Source organism: Trachypithecus francoisi, unplaced genomic scaffold (assembly GCF_009764315.1).
Source record: "Trachypithecus francoisi isolate TF-2019V2 unplaced genomic scaffold, Tfra_2.0 Lachesis_group0, whole genome shotgun sequence".
In the NCBI taxonomy this organism is placed as follows: domain Eukaryota; kingdom Metazoa; phylum Chordata; class Mammalia; order Primates; family Cercopithecidae; genus Trachypithecus; species Trachypithecus francoisi.
Genome location: NW_022681453.1, coordinates 144,508,282 through 144,529,290, shown reverse-complemented (window position 1 = coordinate 144,529,290; position 21,009 = coordinate 144,508,282).

The following is a 21,009-nucleotide window of genomic DNA, read 5'->3' as shown; positions in this document are numbered from 1 at the left end:
GTGACTAACTGAATGTGGAGTTTGGAATAGAGGAAAGTGTCCAGGCTAACTCCCATACTTCTTTCCCAGATGACTAGGGTGGAAAGTAAGGCTGTTTGCCAAGATGTGGCATGGAGACAGCATAAGGAGAGAGTATTAACAAAGGATGGAAACTTTGTATTGCACTAGGAGTATGCCTAGCAAGAGGAAACCAGAAAAAGGACTGAGAGCAAAGAGTTAAAGGGATGTGTATTAGTTTTGTTACCTACCATCGGGGTCTTGGGCTCACAATGCAATAAAAATTGAGGCCAAGGGTGGTGGCTCATGCTTGTAGTCCTAGCACTTTGGGAGGCGGAGGCAGGAGGATCCCTCGAGGCCAGGAGTTTGAAACCAGCCTGGACAGGATAGTGAGATTCTGTCTCTTAAAGAAAAAAGAAGAAGAAAAATAAATTGACATGAGATCAAAAGAGTTTTCCCAGACAAGGCTCAAGCACAAGGGAGGGAGCACAAGAAAGAGATTATTTGGCTGGCCTCCTCGGAAGGTGATAGAAAGGCAGTTTTAAAGGAGTGAGGTTTAGGCATGCAGAGACGGAGAACTTTTAACACCTGTACAGTTTGATTTCATGCTCCTTCAAATATAACATGTCTTATTAGCATGTTAACTCTCTACCTCTGGGTGTGATTTTTAGTATTATAATGAAGCTAACTTTAAGGATTGGTCACTCTCCTGGCTTTGTACGCATGCGGGAGATAGGGTTAACTTCCTTGAGTAAGATTTGTGGTGGGAGCTGCTTATTTCAGCTTCCTTAAGGTCCTGCAATCAGTGGGTATAGCACCTTGAGCAAGATTTATAGTGCAAGATCTGGATGGTCTGGTTGGGGTCTGGTCCATGCCAGCCCCCAACAGCTTACAGTAGAGGTCCTCGGTAGTCACAGGGCAAGTAGGCAGTGAGTTCATTCCAGATCTATCACAGCCTCTTATAGCTGACGTAACAAATTACCACAAACTAGGTGGCTTAAAACAACAGAAATATATTGTCTCCCAGTTCAGGTGATTAAAGGTCTGAAATTAAGCTGCTGACAGGGTTGCTTTCTTCTGGAAGTTTTGAGAGAGAATCTGTTGCATGCCCGTGTCCTAGCTTTGGTGGTTGCCAACAATCCTTGATGTTCCTTAATTAAGCAGCATCACTCCAATCTCTGCCCTTTGCACAGAGTAGATTCTTTATAACTGTTGGCTCAATGAATGAACGAATTAATGTATTTTAAAGTAACTGACAGTACAAAGTATATTATTCTATAAATTGCTTTTTCGTTATTGTCATAATTTCCTTTTCTTCCTCTTAAAAATAAATTGATTTACCTGGTACCTTCTGGTACAGATTTATATAGCAATATTTGAAACTCTTCTCTAACCACTCCTGAAGTGAGGACTCTTAAACTGGGTATTTCAGTGTTAGTTTCTCACCACTAAGATGTAGATTAATTTAAAGTCCCATATAGTCTGTTTATACTGATGCAACTTGGAGTAAATTACAGATGATATAAAATAAAACTGAATTAGAAAGTATATTTTATTTAGCAATTATGTGGTGCTTACTATCTTCCAGCTACTATTTTAAGTATTCTACCAATACTAGCTCATGTAATCCTCACAACAATCCAGTGAAGTGGGTACCATTACTATCTTCAGGAAAATAAGGCATAGCGAGGTCAAATTACTTGCCTGAATTCATACTGGCTGGTAAGAGTTAAGCTAAGATTAAACTGGGTAATGTGGCTGTGTGGAGTCTATGTTCTAGGCTGTCTCTTGAGAAAGTGCCTTTAACATTTTGTTAGGTTGGTAGTTGCCTTTTTCTGCAGCGTGGGATGAAGAGATCAGCCTGCATGTTTCTCCTGTGATCCCCATCTACAAGCACGATACCTGCATCCAGCTGCTCACAACACAACACACACAACTCTGTAAGAACACACAATCAGGTACACACACACTGGGCAGTGCAAATCGGAGAACAAGAAGCCATTTTCTAAAGTCACCACAACACAAAAGGCATCTTTCTGCTTAAAAACATCCTCCTACCTCTAAATTGACATGACTAATTAGAACCCTTAATTCGAATTCTGGTTACTTTTTATCTTTCTCTTTAAAATTTCATGTACTTTTGTGCTCCGTATTTGCATAATGAAAAAATACAGTAATTATTTTTCCATAACAAAGGAGTCATTAGGCAGAGCCCTCTGGGTAAATGGGTGTTTTAGATGAATGTTTTAGATTTGTCATGATAGGTCATTGATTAGGATAGAAAATAGAGTACACTGCAGTATTGTTTTTGTGAAACCTTGTATACAGAATTTCTATTTTATATATAACAATTCCCTACACAAGGTAATTCTGCCTACAAGATTTTCCATGCCTGAATTAACACAGCTCTGCTACAAGGTGGTAGAAAAGTTAGCGCTAGACAGCAAAAGCTATGAGTTATGAAACAGCCGTTTTTACAGTTTCAAAAAATATAATGCCTAATCTCCACTGGGTACTTAATTCCATTCATATATCATGGTTTACAGCGTACTTTACTGACACAGTCTCATGGACCTAACAACTACCCTGCTAGGTATGTAGGAAGGACACTGTCATCTCCATTAACAAGCGAAGAGATAAGAAAGACAAGATGGCAGAGGTGGGAGAGGCAGTCTCTTGGCTGTGCTAGAATGGAGCTGCCCCTGGAATCCACCTTTCTAGGCATTCCACAGTTGCTGGTTGAGGAGCCTGCCCTGGTACTGATGTGGTCACAAATGCCTCACGGGGTTAACAAGATGGGAGATAAAGTTAATTTTGAGCACCAGTTTGTAGAGGTGACTCCCTTCCCCAATGGTGTTTCCAAGACCACTTCTAGCTCAGAATGTGGGTGTGTAAGGGAGAAGTCCTCATCAGCAACTGCTCTGGTTGCCTGTGACCCAAGCATAGATCTGCTCAACCTCCATATTCAGTTAAACCAGTGGGTCCCAACCCTGGCTGCACATTAATTCCTGATTAAAAATCCTAAACCCAAAGCATACTGCACATAAATTGTATCACACTATTTGGGGTTGGGGTTGGGGCAACAGTATTTTTTAAACTCCTCAGGTGATTTTAATGCATAGCTGAGGTCAAGATCCACAGAATTAGAGAAATACGATGTTCAATTAAGTTCAGCCTAAAGCTGCCTCCTTACATATTTTAAATCTGGCCTAAAGTTTTCTCCGTACATAGTGAACTGTTACCTAACTGGATGTGTAAACGGGCTGTTACCTACTCTTTTACTCTTTTACCAATCACTGAGTTTTGGCCACTAAAGGTGGCCAACTGTTCAAACCATGTTCAAATAATGCAAATGCCAAGCTGTAACCAACCCAGCTATTTCTGTTCATCACTTCTGTTTTCTGTATGCCACTTTCCTTTTTCTGTCCATACATTTTCTTCCATCACACGACAGTGCCAGAGTCTCTCTGAACCTATTTTGGTTCAGGAGGCTGCCCAATTCATGAATCCTTTTTTGCTAAATTAAACTCTGTTAAATTTAATTTGTCTAAATTTTTTGTAAAGAGATAGGGTCTCACTCTGTCACCAGGGTGGAGTACAGTGGCGTGATCATAGGTCACTGCAGCCTCAAACTTCTGGGCTCAAGTCTCCTGCCTCAGTTTCCTAAGTTGCTGGGACTACAGGTGTGAGCCACTATACTTCGCTATTTTTTTTTTTAATATGGGGTGTTGGTATGTTGCCCAAGCTGGTCTCAAACTCTTGGCCTTAGGTGGTCCTCCCACCTCAGCCTCATGAGTTGATGGGACTACAGGCATAAGCCACTGTGCTCAGTTAGAAATTTTTTCTTTTAACAATGGTGAATCTCATCTGGTCTAAACCTGTAGCTCTTTATTAAATGGATCAACTCTTGATTTGAACATAAGAAAAATGCACTGATGATCTGATCAATCTACACATTTTTGACTCATTTTCATGATTATAATAAAGCTCAGTTTATAAAGCATTCCTCAGCATTTCACTTTGCCAGTATTATCTAATTTAAACCTCTCTGAAGGTAGATCTATAGTCTCTCTAAGTCACAGGTGAGAACACTGAGGCACATAGGGCGATGTACTCAGATCACACAGTTGGTAAATGTGGAACTGGGATTCAAACCAAGTATCCTTGACTCCAACACCTGACAATTTCTGAGCAGCATTCCCTCCCATGTAAATTACTGATTTCATGAACTGGCTCTACTTTTGGTTTTTGGTATTTGTACATACATTTATGCTTCTCAAAGTTAGTGGTGGCAACTGAAATTAGCTCAGATCTTCCTCCTCTCTGCTCCTAAAACTGTCCTGTACTTCTCTCCAGCCAAGTGGATTCCTTGAGTGGAGAGGCTGTGTTTGTTCTATACTGTTCCATGCTAGAAAAATGCCTGACACTGGGGCTCACACTCTAAACCACATGAACTATAGACATTCACTAATTCACACAGTCATATGCCTATGTATTAAAAAATGCCACAAGAAACAGACTGCCGTGTTCAACTAGAAATAAAAGCAAACATTCCAACTACAAGACCATAGTGAGTGGCACGAATAACTTTCCCAGGAGATTCTTTAAAAATTAAACAGTTCCCTATAAAATTGTAGACATTTCAACTGAAAGATATGTTAGAGAAAAACCTAATAATTCAGTGTAGTGTTATTTGAAATTCAAAAATTGGGTCATCCCACTCTCCCCTCTTCCAAAAAAAAAAAAAAAAAAAAGTTTGCATACCATGAAGTGAAACAGGAAATGAAACAAAGCTGTGTTTAGTGGCCTGGAGTGTGATTCTCAAGGGCTCCCAAAAACTTGCAAAAGTCAATATTATGTAGTTAAGAATTTTCAGAAATGTAAGTAAAATTGACTTGTAACATTTGATTTAACCAGTAGAAACTGCTCCAAAAACTCAATGTATCAACTCTGAAAACAAATTGCTGTATCCCCTGCCTACCCTAGTAATTAGAAGGTCAGTGTCTTCCTCCTGAAGTGTACCTCTCAACCGTCCAAGTTTGGGTTTAGGCTAGCCTGGTATCTTCAACACAAGGAGAGACCATTGGTCAGGGCTGTCTTTACTTCTCTAGGCCACACGGTGTCACTGTTGAAGACCAGTTGGTTCACCAAACATCATCTCTGCTGTGAGGATCCAGGGGGGTGCCAGTCCCTGCTGGGGCCACAGGGCCCTTTTTGGAGGACAGTGGCCTCCCACAACATGTAGCTCTGCTCGGGGCCCCATTGTGGCAGCCCTTTAAGTTCATAAAATCAGTTTATGAACACCGGAGCTGGCCCCAGAAGCTTTGAGTCAAATGGATTCCACTGTTTCCAAACAGATTCCACTGTTTCCTCCTAATGATGGCCAAGGGGTAGGTGGCAGTGTTATTCCCACCACAATCCTGCAACTCGGAAAACATAAAGGGTCTCTCTAATACCACCTTTTTCTAGACAATCTAGGTTACTCATCCTTTGCTTACCTCTCTTCTGTGGTTTAAATGATAGTATCCCCTTAAGAAAAAACTCCTCCTGGGAGTTCATAAGGCTCTTTTTCATCCTGGCCCGTAAGAAAAAGCTGCTTGCACTTCTCTTACTAAAAACTGAAGAGCCACAAGAGAAGATTAGCTTCTCTTGTAGGGCTAAGATAAAATAATACAATTATATTTTCATTCTATCATTTTTATTTTTTAGTAAAGTTCAAGATCTATGATATAATATCTTTGTGATTTTAAATGTATCTAATCCCCTCAGGGGTATTTTATCCTTTTATTTCCCCCACCACCAGACCCGCCCATATTTTCACCATACTCTGCTTAAATATTGTCTGGCCTAATGCCATATTTATTGAGAAGGAAATGAACTTGTTCAAGTCAGGGGCAAATGTGAGACTGAGGGCCTTGACTACTAGTACGTGCTCTTTCGACAACACAATCCTGTGTCTCCATTTCTGGAGGTATTATTAGGTTTGGAAGGCCAAATAATTACGTACAGATTGGATGGGAGCTAGAAGTGAGTTGAGATGGGTGGTTAAGTTAGGTCTGTCAGCATCTGCACTGGTTTTCTGCATTCCAGCACTGCATACACACGCATTTGACCAGGGGCCACTGAGTTCCAGTTGCAACTGGTCATTGGAGCCACCTCACTCACCCTGCTCTTTATTTTCCATATCCCTCTCTCCACCCCAGGTATTTGTCAGGTTCCCACCATGTCCACTCATAGCAACCATGTGTTATTGTTTTGACCACCTGGAATCCCCTTTTTCTTACCTTTTGAGAACTACCCTCTAGTATTCATGTCATCCTGTTCAGTTGGCCAATCGTAGTGGCCTGTTACAGCTACCCACTGAATTAGGTAGATAGACTTTGCAAGGACTGTCAAAATATCTCAACTCTGGGGCCACAGTGAGTTGTTCCTGTGACCTATCTTAACCCTTTTGTACTACTATAACAAAATACTACACTCTGGGTCATTTATAAACAATAGAAATTTATTTCTTACAGTTCTGGAAGCTGAGATGTCCAAGGTCAAGACACTGGAATTTGGTGTCTGATAAGGGCCTTTTTTGCTGTGTCCTCATATGACAGAAGCCAGAAGGACAAAAAAGGGCCTAAGCTAGCTTTCTTCAGCGTTTCTTTCAAAACAGATACCAGTAAAATTCTAAGATTTTCTGACTTGATACACGATAGGTGAAAGCTCTTCATCCGTCACCAACAATACCAACTAGTCAAACACAAAATACTCTCTTCAGTATCTTTCTGTCACTTCAGATACACAAGTGGAGTTGATACAGACTGAAGTTATTGAGTTTGACAGTAATATAAATTTAAGTGTAGACTCTTTCAACAGCATCCACATGAGGTAAAAAGGAAAGAGACTAACACTTATTTCTTATTTTCTTTTCATCATTCAGTGTGTTGGGTTCTATGATGGCCAATCTCCAAGGTGGTTCCCAGTGATCCCTGCCTCTTGGGTAGTCCCTTCCCATCTTGTACTATTGTTGGCCACTGTGACAATAGAATATGAAAGAAGGAATAATAGGTAACTTCCAAGATTAGGTATAAAAGACTGCAGCTTCCATCTTGGGCTCTCTTTCTCATCACTCACTCTAGAAGAAGCCAGTTGCCTTATTGTAAGAAGCTCTATGGAGAGGTTCACAGTGTGGAGAACTGAAGCCTTCTACCAAGAGCTGTGTAGGTGATTTTGGAAGTGGATCCTTCACTCTAGCAAACCTTAGATGACAGCAGACCCAGCTGACACCTTGACTGTAACCTCTTCAGAGATCCTGAGGCAGAACCTGAGCTAATCTCCCCCTGGATTCCTGGCCCGCAGAAACTGCGAGAAAAAAACTGTTGTTTTAAACTATTACATTTTGAATAATCTGCTATGTAGCTGTAAATAATGAATAAGTGTTTTTCCAAGGTTACCCCTTGAACAATCCTGAGGGATAGTTATTGTCATATTTAACTTAATCTAAGATGCCTCAATTTGAGGAAGACCCATCTATGAGCCATTCTTCTGTCCATGAGCTAGTCTATGAAATAGTTAAAAGGGCAAAAAATACTGCTAATGAATCTATGACCTGCCCTCAGTTGTAAGATACACTCAAATTTCAGGTATGTTATTGGGTGACAAAAATGTACATCTTAGAATTGATGAAACATATTGCCTGCATTTTTGTAACAGGGATTTCTTCTCATTCATTGGGAAAATAACAGCTTTCTTTTCATCCCCATTTTTCAGCTTGATGAGGAGTAGTCAGTCAGTATACGTTTGTTGAAAGGTTTTGTTTTTAATACAGATGGATATAACATGACTTCTAGGGTAAACCAGGACTCAGCAGAGAATTTTTTTTTTTTTTTTTTTTTTGAGACGGTGTCTCATTCTGTCGCCCAGGCTGGATTGCAGTGGTGCCATCTCAGCTCACCGCAAGCTCCGCCTCCTGGGTTCATGGCATTCTCCTGCCTCAGCCTCCCGAGTAGCTGGGACTACATGTACCCACCACCACACCCAGCTAACTTTTTGTATTTTTAGTAGAGACGGGGTTTTACCTTGTTAGCCAGGATGGTCTCAATCTCCTGACCTCGTGATCCGCCCGCCTCGGCCTCTCAGAGGGAGCACAGATCCTGTTCTTAACTATTGATCCACATGGAAAGTGTTTTGAAGACATAAATTCTTCTGAATCTCATGTTAGTCAAAGGAAGGCTCTTTTCCAGATTTCTTAAACAGCACTGTCCTCTACATTTTCTTTTGCTTAACTGATAATGTATTGCCTATGTGGCCCTTTAAAATCAGCCTAAGGCAGTTCCCAGCTCCTTAGAATAACTGACACTGAATGTCTACACCATGCCAGCATTCTCACTTACGTTATCTGAGCCAGACATTATCATTCCTGTCGGATGTATGAGGGAAGAGAAGCTGAAGGATGCTATGAAACTTGCTTAAGATCACAAAACTAAAAAATGATAGAGGCTGGAGTTCTACCAGGCTGTTCTCACCGCCCGCCTTCCCGTGTCATTGCACCTTCTCTAAAGAATGGTGGTGTGGCCTGTCCATTGGCCTTAAAGGATTTTCATAGCAAAGCAAAAAAGGCAGCCAAGTTGGGCGAGAGTTTTCAGAGACCTCTCAATGTGACTTTTGCATGAATAACATGCTGTCTCTCGTCTTGGGAACACAGAGTGTTTCATAAACATTATCTCATTAGTTCTCACAACACCAGACATTTTCAAACAAATGAGTTAATGTTTGCGGAAAGTCCTTGAGATATGAAGATTGTAGGCACAGTGTGAAAGTACAGCATTGTCCTAAAGCCTGAACAAGGCTGTCAAAGGGTCACAGCCTTGGAGAGCTTTCCTATGAAAATGTCAGATCTTTCAAGTCATGGAGATGGAGGAAGGAATCAAGCGGGTCAGGTCCAACAAAGCCATCTCTGGTTTGGGGATGGAATAGATGTATAATTCAGAGATGCCAAAGGGGATTCCACTGGCAACTCAGATCAATTATTGATCCTGCTTGACAGGCTGAGGAGAGATGGATTTCAAAGCCTAGGCTCATTGGCAAACAGTTCTGAGAATGAGTAGCGATGTTTACCATGGGTGTAGAACTGAGAACTGGAAGCATATGTTCTAGGAATTTACCATTCTTGAGGTCAGTGATTCTCAATCATGGCTGTATACTAGAATCATCTGAAGAGCTTTTAAAAATACTAATACCCAGGCATTGCCCCAGATCAGATGAATTAGAATTTCAGCGAGTGGGGCTTGCTCATCTATATATATATTTTTTAAGTGCCTGGATAATTCTAATTAGCAATTCGAATCTAACTCTAAGTGAACTCCAAGTGGTGAGTCTAACCTGACTCTAATTGAGTAGCATTCTCTAGGGCAGTAGTTCTCAGCCTTGACAGTACTTTGTGATTCACGGGTTCTATCAAAAACTTACTGATGTCTAGGTTGCACCTCATATATCCTGATTTAATTGATTTCGGGTTTGGCCTAGGCTTTGGGAATTTTGAAAGTTATGGGGTGATATTTTTAATACAGACCTTATTTTATTTTATTTTATTTGGTTTTATTTTTCCAAATATACAATTGGTTGGACCTGTTCCTGCATCTTCACCAGAAGCTGGAACACCTCCACACTGGGTGTTTCTGGTATAAATTATTTGAGCTCTGTGCATTGAAACCAGTTTGATAAGTCTTTTACTAAGTAGCTCCTGAAAGGTTGCCCTGGACAGACAACTTTTACTCTTCAGTCTCTCAGAGACCTCAGTTGGGATTATAAGCTTACAGCTGGGACTTCCCTACTGAGTTTGTCATATGTAGCTTTGTCAGGCAAGACTAGGTTATTGAGCTTGTCCCAAACTTTGCCTTTGGACCACTTCTTCTTTCTGGCCTTGCCACCAGATTTGTTTACTGGGTCTCTGTCTTTCTTGGTTGACTTTCCAGTGTCTTTCTTCTTCTTGTCATCCTTGGGCAACATCGTGATGCCCAGGGGGTAGCAGTAACCACTTTAACCTCGCTAAGATGTCAGACAAAAAACTATTTAGTTTTAAGATCACTTTTAAGTTCACAGCAACATTGAACTGAAAGTAAAGAGGGGTCAGTTCACATATACCTCCTTTCCCTACCCTCAACCCCACAGCCACCTCCATACACACAAAATCTCCCTCACTTCCAACATCCTGTATCAGAGCAGTAAATTAGTTGCAAATGATGAACTTCCATTGACACAGCATTATCACTAAAAGTTCATAATTTACATTAGAGTTCATTTGCTGTTGTATATTCTATGGACTAGGACAAATGAAAAATGACATATATCCACCATTATAATGTCATACAGGGTAGTTTCACTCTCTTAAAAATCCTCTATGCTCCACCTATTCTTCCCTCCCTCCTCAGTAACACTTGGCAACCACTGATCTAGTTACTGTCTTTATCGCATTGCCTTTTCCATGGCATTTATAGTTGGAATCATACCATATGTAGTATTTTCAAACTGGCTTCTTTCACTTCATAATATACATTTAAGGTCCCTCCATGTCTTTTCATCACTTTATAGATCATTTATTTTTAGGGCTAGATAATATCCCATGGTCCAGAAGTCCAGATGTACCACAGTTTATTTAGTCATTCATCTACTGAAGGACATTTTGGTTACTTCCAAGTTTTGGCAACTATAAATAAAGGTGCTATAAACAGTCTTGCATAGGTTTTTGTGTGAACATAAGATTTCTACTTATTTGGGTAAATACCAAGGAGTATAATTATCGGATTGTATGGTAGGAGTATATTTAGTTTTGTAAAAAACTGTCAAACTGTTTTCCAAAACTGCATTCCCATCAGCAATGGGTGAGAGCCCTTCTTACTCCACATCCTCACCTGTATTTGGTGTTGTCAATGTTAAGGACCTTGACCATTCTAATGGGATTATAATGGTATCTTGTTTTAATTTGAAATCTCTAATGATTTCTGACGTTGAGCATTTTTTTATAGGCCTATTTGTCTTCTGTATACATTTTTGATGATGTGTCTGGTCAGGTCTTTTGCCCCTTTTTTCATGAGGTTGTTTGTTTTCTTATGTTGAGTTTTGAGAGTTCTTTGTGTTTTTTACATAACAGTCCTTTAACAGATATGTATTCTGCAAATATTCTCTTCCAATCTGTTGTTTGCCTTCTGATTCCTTTTGATGGTGTCTTTCATAGAGCAGAAGATTTTAATTTTAGTGAAGTCCAACTTGTCAATTATTTCTTTTATAGATTGTGTCTTGGGTGTTATATTTTAAAAAGTCATCTCCATAGGTCATCTATGCTTTCTACAATGTTATCTTCTGGGAGTTTTATAATTTTACTTTTCACGTTTAGGTCAATGATCCATTTTGAGTTAATTTTTGTAAAAGGTATAAGTTCTGTGTCTGGATTCTTCTTTCTGGCATGTGACGTTCAGTTGTTTCAACATCATTTATTGAAAAACAACTGTCTTTTCTCTATTGTATTGACTTTGCTCCTTTGTCAAAGATTAGTTGACTATATTTATGTGGGTCAATTTGTGGGCTCTATTCTGTTTCATTGATCTATTGTTCTATTCTTTCACCAATACCATATTGTCTTGATGACTGTAGCTTTTATAGTAAGTCTTGAAGTCAGACAGTGTCAGTGCTGTAATGCTGCTCTTCTCCTGCAACATCGTGTTGGCTACTGTGCATCTTTTGCCTCTCCATATAAACTTTAAAATCAGTTTTGACACCCATAAAATGACTTGCTGAGATTGCATCAAACTAAAACGCTTCTGCACAGTAAAGGAAACAATTGACAAAATGAGAAGGCAATCTATGAAATCGGAGAAAATATTTGTAAATCATATATCTAATAAGTGGTTAATGTCCACAATATGTAGGGAACTTAATAGCAACAAACAAATGAACAAAGCCAAATAGACGTTTTTCCAAAGAAGACATACAAGTGGCCAACAGGTTTATGAAATGGTGCTCAGCATCACTAATCATCAGGAAAATGCAAATCAAAACCACAGTGCCATATCACCTCACACCTGTTAGGATGACTATTATCAAAAAGACAAGAGATAACAAACATTGTCAAGGGTGTGGAGAAAAGGGAACCCTTGCACACTGTTGGTGGGACTGCAAGTTAATACAGCCATTATGGAAAACAGTATGAAGCTTCCTCAAAAAATTAAAACTAGAACTAATATATAATCTAGCAATCTCAATTCTGGGTTTAATACATTCAAAGGAAATGAAATCAGTACCTTGATGAAATATCTGTACTTCCATGTTAATTTCAGTATTAAGTGTCCATTGACAGATGAATAGATGAAGAAAATATATATGAAATATTTTAAGTCATAAAAAATAAGTAAATTCAACTTTCAACAACATGGGTGAACTTGGAGGACATTGTGCTAAGTGAAATAAGCCAGACATAGAAAGAAAATGTTACTGCAGGATCTCACTCGCATGTAAAATCTTAAAAAGTTGAACTTATAGAAGCAGTGGATAGAATGGTGGTTGTCAGGGACCTGATGGCGGGGAAAATCAGGAGATATTGGTAAAAGATACAGACTTTCTGATATAAGATAAATAAGTTCTGAGGATCTAATGTACAGTATGGTGTGTATAGTTTATAATACTGTATTGTATACTTGAAATTTGCTAAGAGGGTAGATTGTAAGTGTTCTCACTACACACACACACACACACACACCAGAAATGGTAACTATGTGGAGTGATGGATGTGTTAATCAACTTAACTGTGGTAATCAATTCACAATGTATATGTATATCAAATCATCACCTTCTACATCTTGAATATATAAAACTTTTATTTATTCAGTTATACTTCAGTAAAACTGGGAAGAAGAATCCCAAAGTTCATGATTTGTGTGAGGAAGGGGAAAATGGGGCAAGAGCTAAGGAAGCAATTGTATAATAGAACTACAGTTCTAAGTTTTTTATGGCCAAAATAATAATCATATCTGATGCATAACTTTATAGTTTATGATGAATTTTCATTTGAGATCTAATTGAACCATCCCAATGTTGGTAGGCAGGTAGAGGTAATATTATCATCTCTGTTTTACAGATTAGGAAACTGAGGCTCAGAGAGAAAAAGTGACTTGTCCAAGATCAGCAACCATGACCCAAACAAAAGGTTCTTGAGTGAAAGCCCAGCACCCTTTCTGTTTCTTCAGTTGTTCAAATCATATGGTTGCTCAGCTACTTAAAGCTACTTTCTATGTACTTCACAGTTGTCATTTAATTCCCTGTGACATTAAGAACACAATTGTCAGTTTATTCTCTGTGACATTAAAGAGAGAATAATTTCCAAAGAAAAAAATTAATATTCACAAAGCCAAATGGGAAAAAAACAAAACAAAAAAAACCACCTACTTCTGATCTATGGGAACTGTTTAGTTTGCTTTACCTTCAAACCTGTTTCTGAGTGTTGCCAATGGGAGAGTGGAAGATGGGGAGCCATGCAAAGGGTGGTGCTTAAGGAGGACCCAGAGAGCCTCTGTAACCCTCCTCATTCTTTTTCTCTGTGCCTGAGCCCAGTTCTCCCACCCGGCATGGTTCTGCAACCATGAAACCCTGATGCCCTCACATGCATAAGGAGCCCTGACCATGTGGACGTGGATATGTCTCTCATTCTGCAAAATGAGACTCACGATGGCCTCCAGTGTGATGTTTCTTTGGGCCAAAAAAACAAAAACAAAAACAAAAAAAAACACCTGATTGCTTTCAGGTTGCCTGACTCACAGGGCATCTCGATGCTCTGGCCAGAGACACTGAAGACTGAATCACCTAGCTTGCCTTTGCAGAAACTGTTTACTAATATGTCATTTAATTTCTGTCTTTTTCCAACCTTAAGCTTTGTGTGCCCCTCATCCACAGCATGTCCTTGCCCCCCATACCTCTACTCCCATGCATAAAAGGATGCACAGGCAAATGTACATGAAAGTCTCTTTTCAACCTCTGCAGGGGATTGTAGGTGACCTATACTATTGCCCACACTTACGTACAAGCGTACCCTATGACAAGCATTATTGGGATTAAGAAATATTGAGTGGTACTTCTATCTCTGAAATTCTGTTGTCTCTCCTATTTAGAGAAGACTCTTACAATTCAACTACAGTAAGACTTTTTTCCTCCAAAATTGTGACATCGGAAATCAGGACTCGCCTTACAAACAAAAATTGTTTAAAGGACATATAGTAGGCCGGGCGCGGTGGCTCAAGCCTGTAATCCTAGCACTTTGGGAGGCCGAGACGGGTGGATCACGAGGTCAGGAGATCGAGACCATCCTGGCTAACACCGAGAAACCCCGTCTCTAAAAAAATAAAAATAAAAATAAAAATAAACAACAAAAAAAAGGACATATAGTATTTTCCTAGAGAATTGAAGCAAGAACAACAGGGTAGAAGCCCTGTAGACCTGTTTGAGTGCAGAAGACACGGACAAAGCATATCCATGTTCTCATCCATTGAACAGGCTGCAGCTTATAATGTGATACATTTTCTTTTCTCATCCTAAGCTTTTGGTTGTCATTGAAGTACTCTTCCAAATTCCACGTATCTATTGTCATTTAATGAGAGTTTACTATGTTTCCAGCTCTGCAATTTTTGTTACATCTGCTATTCATTCTCTTTCCAAAGCTGTAGCCCTACGGTCTCACAGTTAAATAATTCAGAAGTTTTGAGTTAAATAGGTTTTTACAACAAGATTTTAAAGAGCTAGTGGAATGTCCATGTGTGTAGTGAATCTTTTGGAAAATTTATTTGGTATGTATTATTTCCCAGACTTTTTCAAGGCATCTCATAAGACATGTTTAGTTCAGAAGATGCTGCTGAGGTCTCAGAGACTGCTATCCCCTTCTCTGTTATGAGTTGAGTTGTGTCTTCTTAAAAAAGATATGTTGAAGTCCTAACACTTTAGAATGTGACCTTTTTTGGAAATACAGGCTTTACAGAGGTAATCAAGTTTAAATGAAGACATTAGAGTGAGCCTTATTCCAACACGACTGGTGTCCTTATAAAAAGGAGGAAATTTGGACAGAGAGGCAGACATGGGGAGAGGGAGGACAATGTGAGGAGACAGGGAGAAGATGACCATCTACAAGCCAAGGAATGTCTGACATTTCCCAAAGCTAGGAGAGAGGTCTGTAACAGATCCTTTCCCAGTGCCTTCAGAGGGAGCATGAGCCTGCTGACACCTCGATTTCAGACTTCTGGCCTCCAGAAACATGAGACAATATATTTCTGTTTTTCTAAGCTACCTACCAGTTAGTCAGACTTTGTTTTGGAAGCCCTAGGAAATCCATATGCTCTAGCTGGGTGGTAGGTAAATCAGGCTCAATTTCTCCCCTCTTTACTTCTTTGTTTTAAAAAATATATTTGAAAACTTCTATCATAAGTATAAAATTAACAAAAAATACCCATTTATCTCCTTTACCATTGTAATAGAAGTATCCATTTTTTTCTAGGCAAATAGCCAGCTACATTAGAAACAAACTTTTTCTACAAATGACCACAGAACAAATATTTTAGGCTTTGTGCGACATGTGATCTCTGTCAACTGCTCAACTCTGCCATTATAGGGGAAAAACAACCATACACAACATGTAAATAAATCAGTGTTGCTGTGTTCCCATAAAATTCTATTGACAAAGCAGGCAACAGACCAGATTTGTCCCTTGGGCCATAGTTTGCTGACCCCGGATTACTGAGCACCTGCTGTATGTCAGGCACTATTCTAGAAGTTGGCAATGCAATAGTGAGCAACATAGTCAAGGTTTCTGCTCTCACAGAGCCGGAAAATCTTGTTTACAGCTGTGTCCTCAGCACCTTGTGCAGTGCATGACATACAATGAGCAATCCATAAATACTTAATCAGTGAGTGACTGGAAGTCCCCCAGGCAGGAAGAGATGAGCCAAACCTTGAGAGTGCTAGGCTAGAGGAAAATTCTGGGAACCCTGGGATGCTAACTAATGCAAAACAAAAGAAGCTCCACTAGCAGTTTGATTCCTTGACAAAAAACAAACAAACAAACAAAAATCAGTGAGTTCTCATATGCACCAAATGCACCAAAAGACATGTACAAAAATGATCACAGCAACATATTTCCTAAGATCCCAAAACTGAAAACAACTCAATGTCCATCAGTAGAATAACGGATATTATTCCACTCCACTGCAACATTTCACACAGAAGTTTTGTGTTTTATTTTTATGTATTTATTTTTCATGTCAATGAATTCAAAGGAATCACACGTAGGTTTTTGTATAGAAACAACACTAGTTTCCTAAGAGGTGACTTTTCTTTTTTTTTTTTTTTTTTTTGAGACGGAGTCTCGCTCTGTCGCCCAGGCTGGAGTGCAGTGGCCGGATCTCAGCTCACTGCAAGCTCCGCCTCCCGGGTTTACGCCATTCTCTCGCCTCAGCCTCCCGAGTAGCTGGGACTACAGGCGCTCGCCACCTCGCCCGGCTAATTTTTTTTTTGTATATTTTAGTAGAGACGGGGTTTCACCGTGTTAGCCAGGATGGTCTCGATCTCCTGACCTCGTGATCCGCCCGTCTCGGCCTCCCAAAGTGCTGGGATTACAGGCTTGAGCCACCGCGCCCGGCCAAGAGGTGACTTTTCAAGATATCTATGTTCACTAGTTGTAGCTTACAACTAGAAGGCTCTGTGTGTCAAACATTCCACTTGCTACTAATTCTTACCACACCCCTCCTTGTTCCCAGAACATGTACCCCAGAACTTAAAGTATAACAAAAAAATTAAAAATAAAAAAATGAAAAACTAAAAAAAAAGAAAAGAAAAAGAAAAGGAATGGTGAGAGGAGATAACTTGGCTTTGCACACAATCTTAGTGGGAAAGTTTCTAGTTCCTCATCTTGAAGTATTATGTTAGCTGCTTTTTGTAGATGTTCTTCATCAAGTTGAGGAAGTTCTCCTCTATTTCCAGCTTCCTGGCAGTTTTTATCATTAATGAGTGTTAAATTTTATCAAATACTTTTTCTACCACTAGTGATATAATCATGTGATTTTTCCTCTATAGCCTGTTGGTGTGATGGATTACATTAATCAATTTTCAAATGTTGAACCAGACTTTCATACCTGAAATAAATACCATTTGGTCATGGTGTTAAAAAAAAAAGAAAAAACAAAAAAAACAAAAAACAGGAACCCTTCAGTAAAGATTATGATATAATTTCTTAAGACTGGTGGAAACAGCAAGGCAAGGACTTTGAGGTAGGGGGTTCAAAGGCTCTTGAGATATAAACTGCTGATGTTTTCTATTGAGGAGATGGTGGATCTTTCAGAGAGTTCCAATAATAAATAATAAAGTTATTTGCATTAGGAAAGAGTCTCCTGGAATAGTAAAACTGTGCTCAACAAGAGTATGGAATAATAAAACCATGAGGATGTCAACAGTAAGCTGTGGAGCGGTTTATGGTTTCCGTTCTCCATGCCCAAGTTGTGTGAGTCTTGGGGGAGGAGGGAGTAGATGATTTGGGTTCTTAATATTTGTGGGATTCATTCATGCTGTTTCATGTATTGAATATATGACAGTTTATTATATGGATATCATCTATCATCTGAGACAGAAGTGGCCATTTCAATTGTCCCTTAGTCTTGCACACGAATCAAGGATATCTGTACACATGTAACAAAGAGGAGTGTGGTGAGAATTGGTAGCTGGTGGAATGCTTGACACAGAGCTTTCTAGATGCATGCTGCAACTACTGAACACAGGCACTTGAAATGGCACCTCTTGGGGAACTGTATTATTGCTGCTATATGAAAATCTGTGTGTGACATGTTCATGAGATATCTACTGTCTCTGTCTCAAGGAGTTAGCTACATTAACTGAGGTTACATCCAGAATTATTGTGTCCTCAAAACTGGGGGGCAGGGAGGGAGGAGAGATGGTTTTGATTCTATTTATTTATTTAAGACGGATTCTGACTCTGTTACCCAGGCTGGAATGTAGTGGTGCCATGTTAGCTCACTGCAACCTCAGCCTCCTAGGTACAAGCGATTCTCCTGTCTCAGCCTTCCCAGTAGCTGAGATTATAGGCATGCACCACCACGCCCAGCTAATTTTTGTATTTTTAGTAGAGATGGAGTTTCGCCGTGTTGGCCAGGCTGGTCTCGAACTCCTGACTTCAGGTGATCCACCCGCCTTCAGGTGATCCACCCGCCTTGGCCTCCCAAAGTGCTGGGATTACAGGCCTGAGCCACAGCACCTGGCCTTGATTCTCATTATTTACAAGAATCATCCACATTATCTCATGCAGAAATAGTTTGTTCTTTTTAATTGCTGTATATTAGGAAAGTGTGTGTGTGTGTGTGTGTGTGTGTGTGTGAGAGAGAGAGAGAGAGAGAGAGAGAGAGAAATGAGAGCAAATAATTGATTCTAGGAAGTAACATGAAATCTAGCTCCAGAAAAACGTAATAGACTTCTTTAACTACGATAATTAAAGTATGTGTCTAAATTGGCCAGGACTTGCATACACAAAATATTTAATGTTAAGAGAAGGACGACCGGGGAGAGTGGCTCATGCCTGTAATCCCGGCACTTTGGGAGGCCAAGGCGGGAGGATCATGATGTCAGGAGTTCGAGATCCCTAACCTGGCCAACATGATGAAACCCTGTCTCTAGTAAAAATACAAAAATTAGCCGGGCATGGTGGCGTGCGCCTGTAATCCCAGCTACTTTGGAGACTGAGATAGGAGAATCGCTTGAACCCAGGGGGCAGAGGTTGCAGTGAGCCGAGAAAATTAAAATAAGGAAAATGCAAGCTGTAGTACACAAAGCCCTGATAAAAAGCCAATGCTCAAAGTAAAGGTATGTCATTACTTTATTTTTAAAATACAGAAAACAGATACATGGTTGATATTTGTAAAAATTTTAGTGGCTAGACTAAGTAGAAACTGTGTACTTAACATTTCCCAAACACACAATAGAAATTATGGGCTCCCCATTATATTTTTAGCCTATGGTTACTGCCAGCCTCACCTGGCCCATCCCTTCACCTAATTGCAGGCATAATTATTCCCCCGCATTTACTGCAGGATGACTCCTCTGTCCAAGCACAAGAACAATGGTTTTCTCACATACCTGGGGAGTTTCCGTTAAAGACTGTGGACTGTTCCCTGAATTATTTTAGGACTGCATCTTTCTTCTTATCTCATTTTTGTTTTATTTCTAAAAGTAATATGTGCTTATGGTAGCAATTTCAGAAACTATAGATAAGCGAAATGAATCAAGACAAAAATCACATCGAATCTGATTGAAATTCCTTTTCAGTAATATATTTAAATGGTATGTATAATATACATATACCTAGTAGAGAGAGATATAGAACCCTTCTTTTCTATATTTTTGAAACTTTCTCTTTCATGTAATGTTGTGCGGTTCATACATTTACCTGATGTAACAGCCACTGACTAGATTTATCAAACCAATTCCTTATTATCAGACATTTAGGCTCTTGTCATTTTTTTCCTGGTGTTACAAACAATACTCCATAATTACTTCTGGAAGCTGAACTACTGTGAACGTCCTTGATGATTCCCTTAGAATAAATTTCTACAAGTAAAAATACTTGGCTAAAGGATGTGCAGGCTTTATGTATTGTCGACACATACCACCAAATGGCTTTTCTGAAAAGTTGCATCAAATCCCATACCTGTTCTCATCATGGGTAAGTGTCAGAGAAAACAATAAAAAAGAACTCACACACACACAAGAAACTCAAACTGTGGTGAAGACAACATTCTATCAATTGTCTGAGATTTCAATACATGTGATTTCCTTTGTGTAGGAATGTATTTATAAATTTGGTAACTATGGTAAATTGACACTCAGAGGCCATGTGCACTATTCAAGTGATTCAGATTCTACAGTAATTTTTATTGTTTTAATGTTGCCAGGTAAGAATGAGCTGTTTTGGTACAACCCCTGAGGGAGTTTCCAGCCAAATTGAAAGGCCTAGAATATTACAAACCAGGAGTGTAGGCTATAAACAGAGCTTAACGAGGGTGCAAGGTAACTTCATGACAATGTCTACTATTAAAGGATTCACAAACAAGGGGAAATGTTGAGTCACTCAAGCTTAGGCTCTAGGATAGGGATGACTGAGGCTCTCAGGGACCAAAGTCCCCATTAGGCGGGTGGAGTATCTGAGTGCCAGTGTAGGATAAGAGGAAGACTCTAACCCCTGGGCCCTGGTGGCAGAGGAGGTAGATGAGGCAGAGGAGAGGAGCAGGGAAAACACAGAGTTCATGTTACACCTACTTGGATTCAAATCAGTTTTTTGGTTTTTTGGTTTTTTTGGCTATAGTTTTTTCATTTGCTAAAGATGTGGCCTTGGACAGATTACTTAACCTCACTGAGCTTTGAGTCTACAAAATAGAGACAAGTAATACCTCCTAGCGCTGTTGAGAGATTTCAGTGGAATATTATGTGTAAAACTAATTACAATGAGTGACATACTGAAGGAACTCAAGAAACAGTTGCTGTTATTATGATAATGGTTGATAATTATTATTGCCATTTCCTTTGAGGATAGATTTAGGAAAAAATGATGCTTATGACTGATTGTCATGCCTTTGTTCTTGGATCCTGTATTGCAAGGGTTTTTAATCTGGTGTCCAAGAACTCCCAAAAGACCCCATGGATAAATATCCGGGGGAATGGGATATTAGATGGGAAAAAAGTGTCATTTTTTACTAACTTATAACAAAAATTTAATATTTCCTTTAATTATGACTATGCAACAAACCAAAGTAGCATCAGTAATACTGATCATACTTTGATCTACAATAAAACATTTGCATATGTTTTTATATCACATAAAATTTGCTGCAGGTATCTCAAAATATCATTTTAATTGAAATCGTATTTCAAAAGTACGATACTCAGGGGGTTGGGGGACAAGGGGAGAGAGGGCAAATACTTAATGCATGTGGT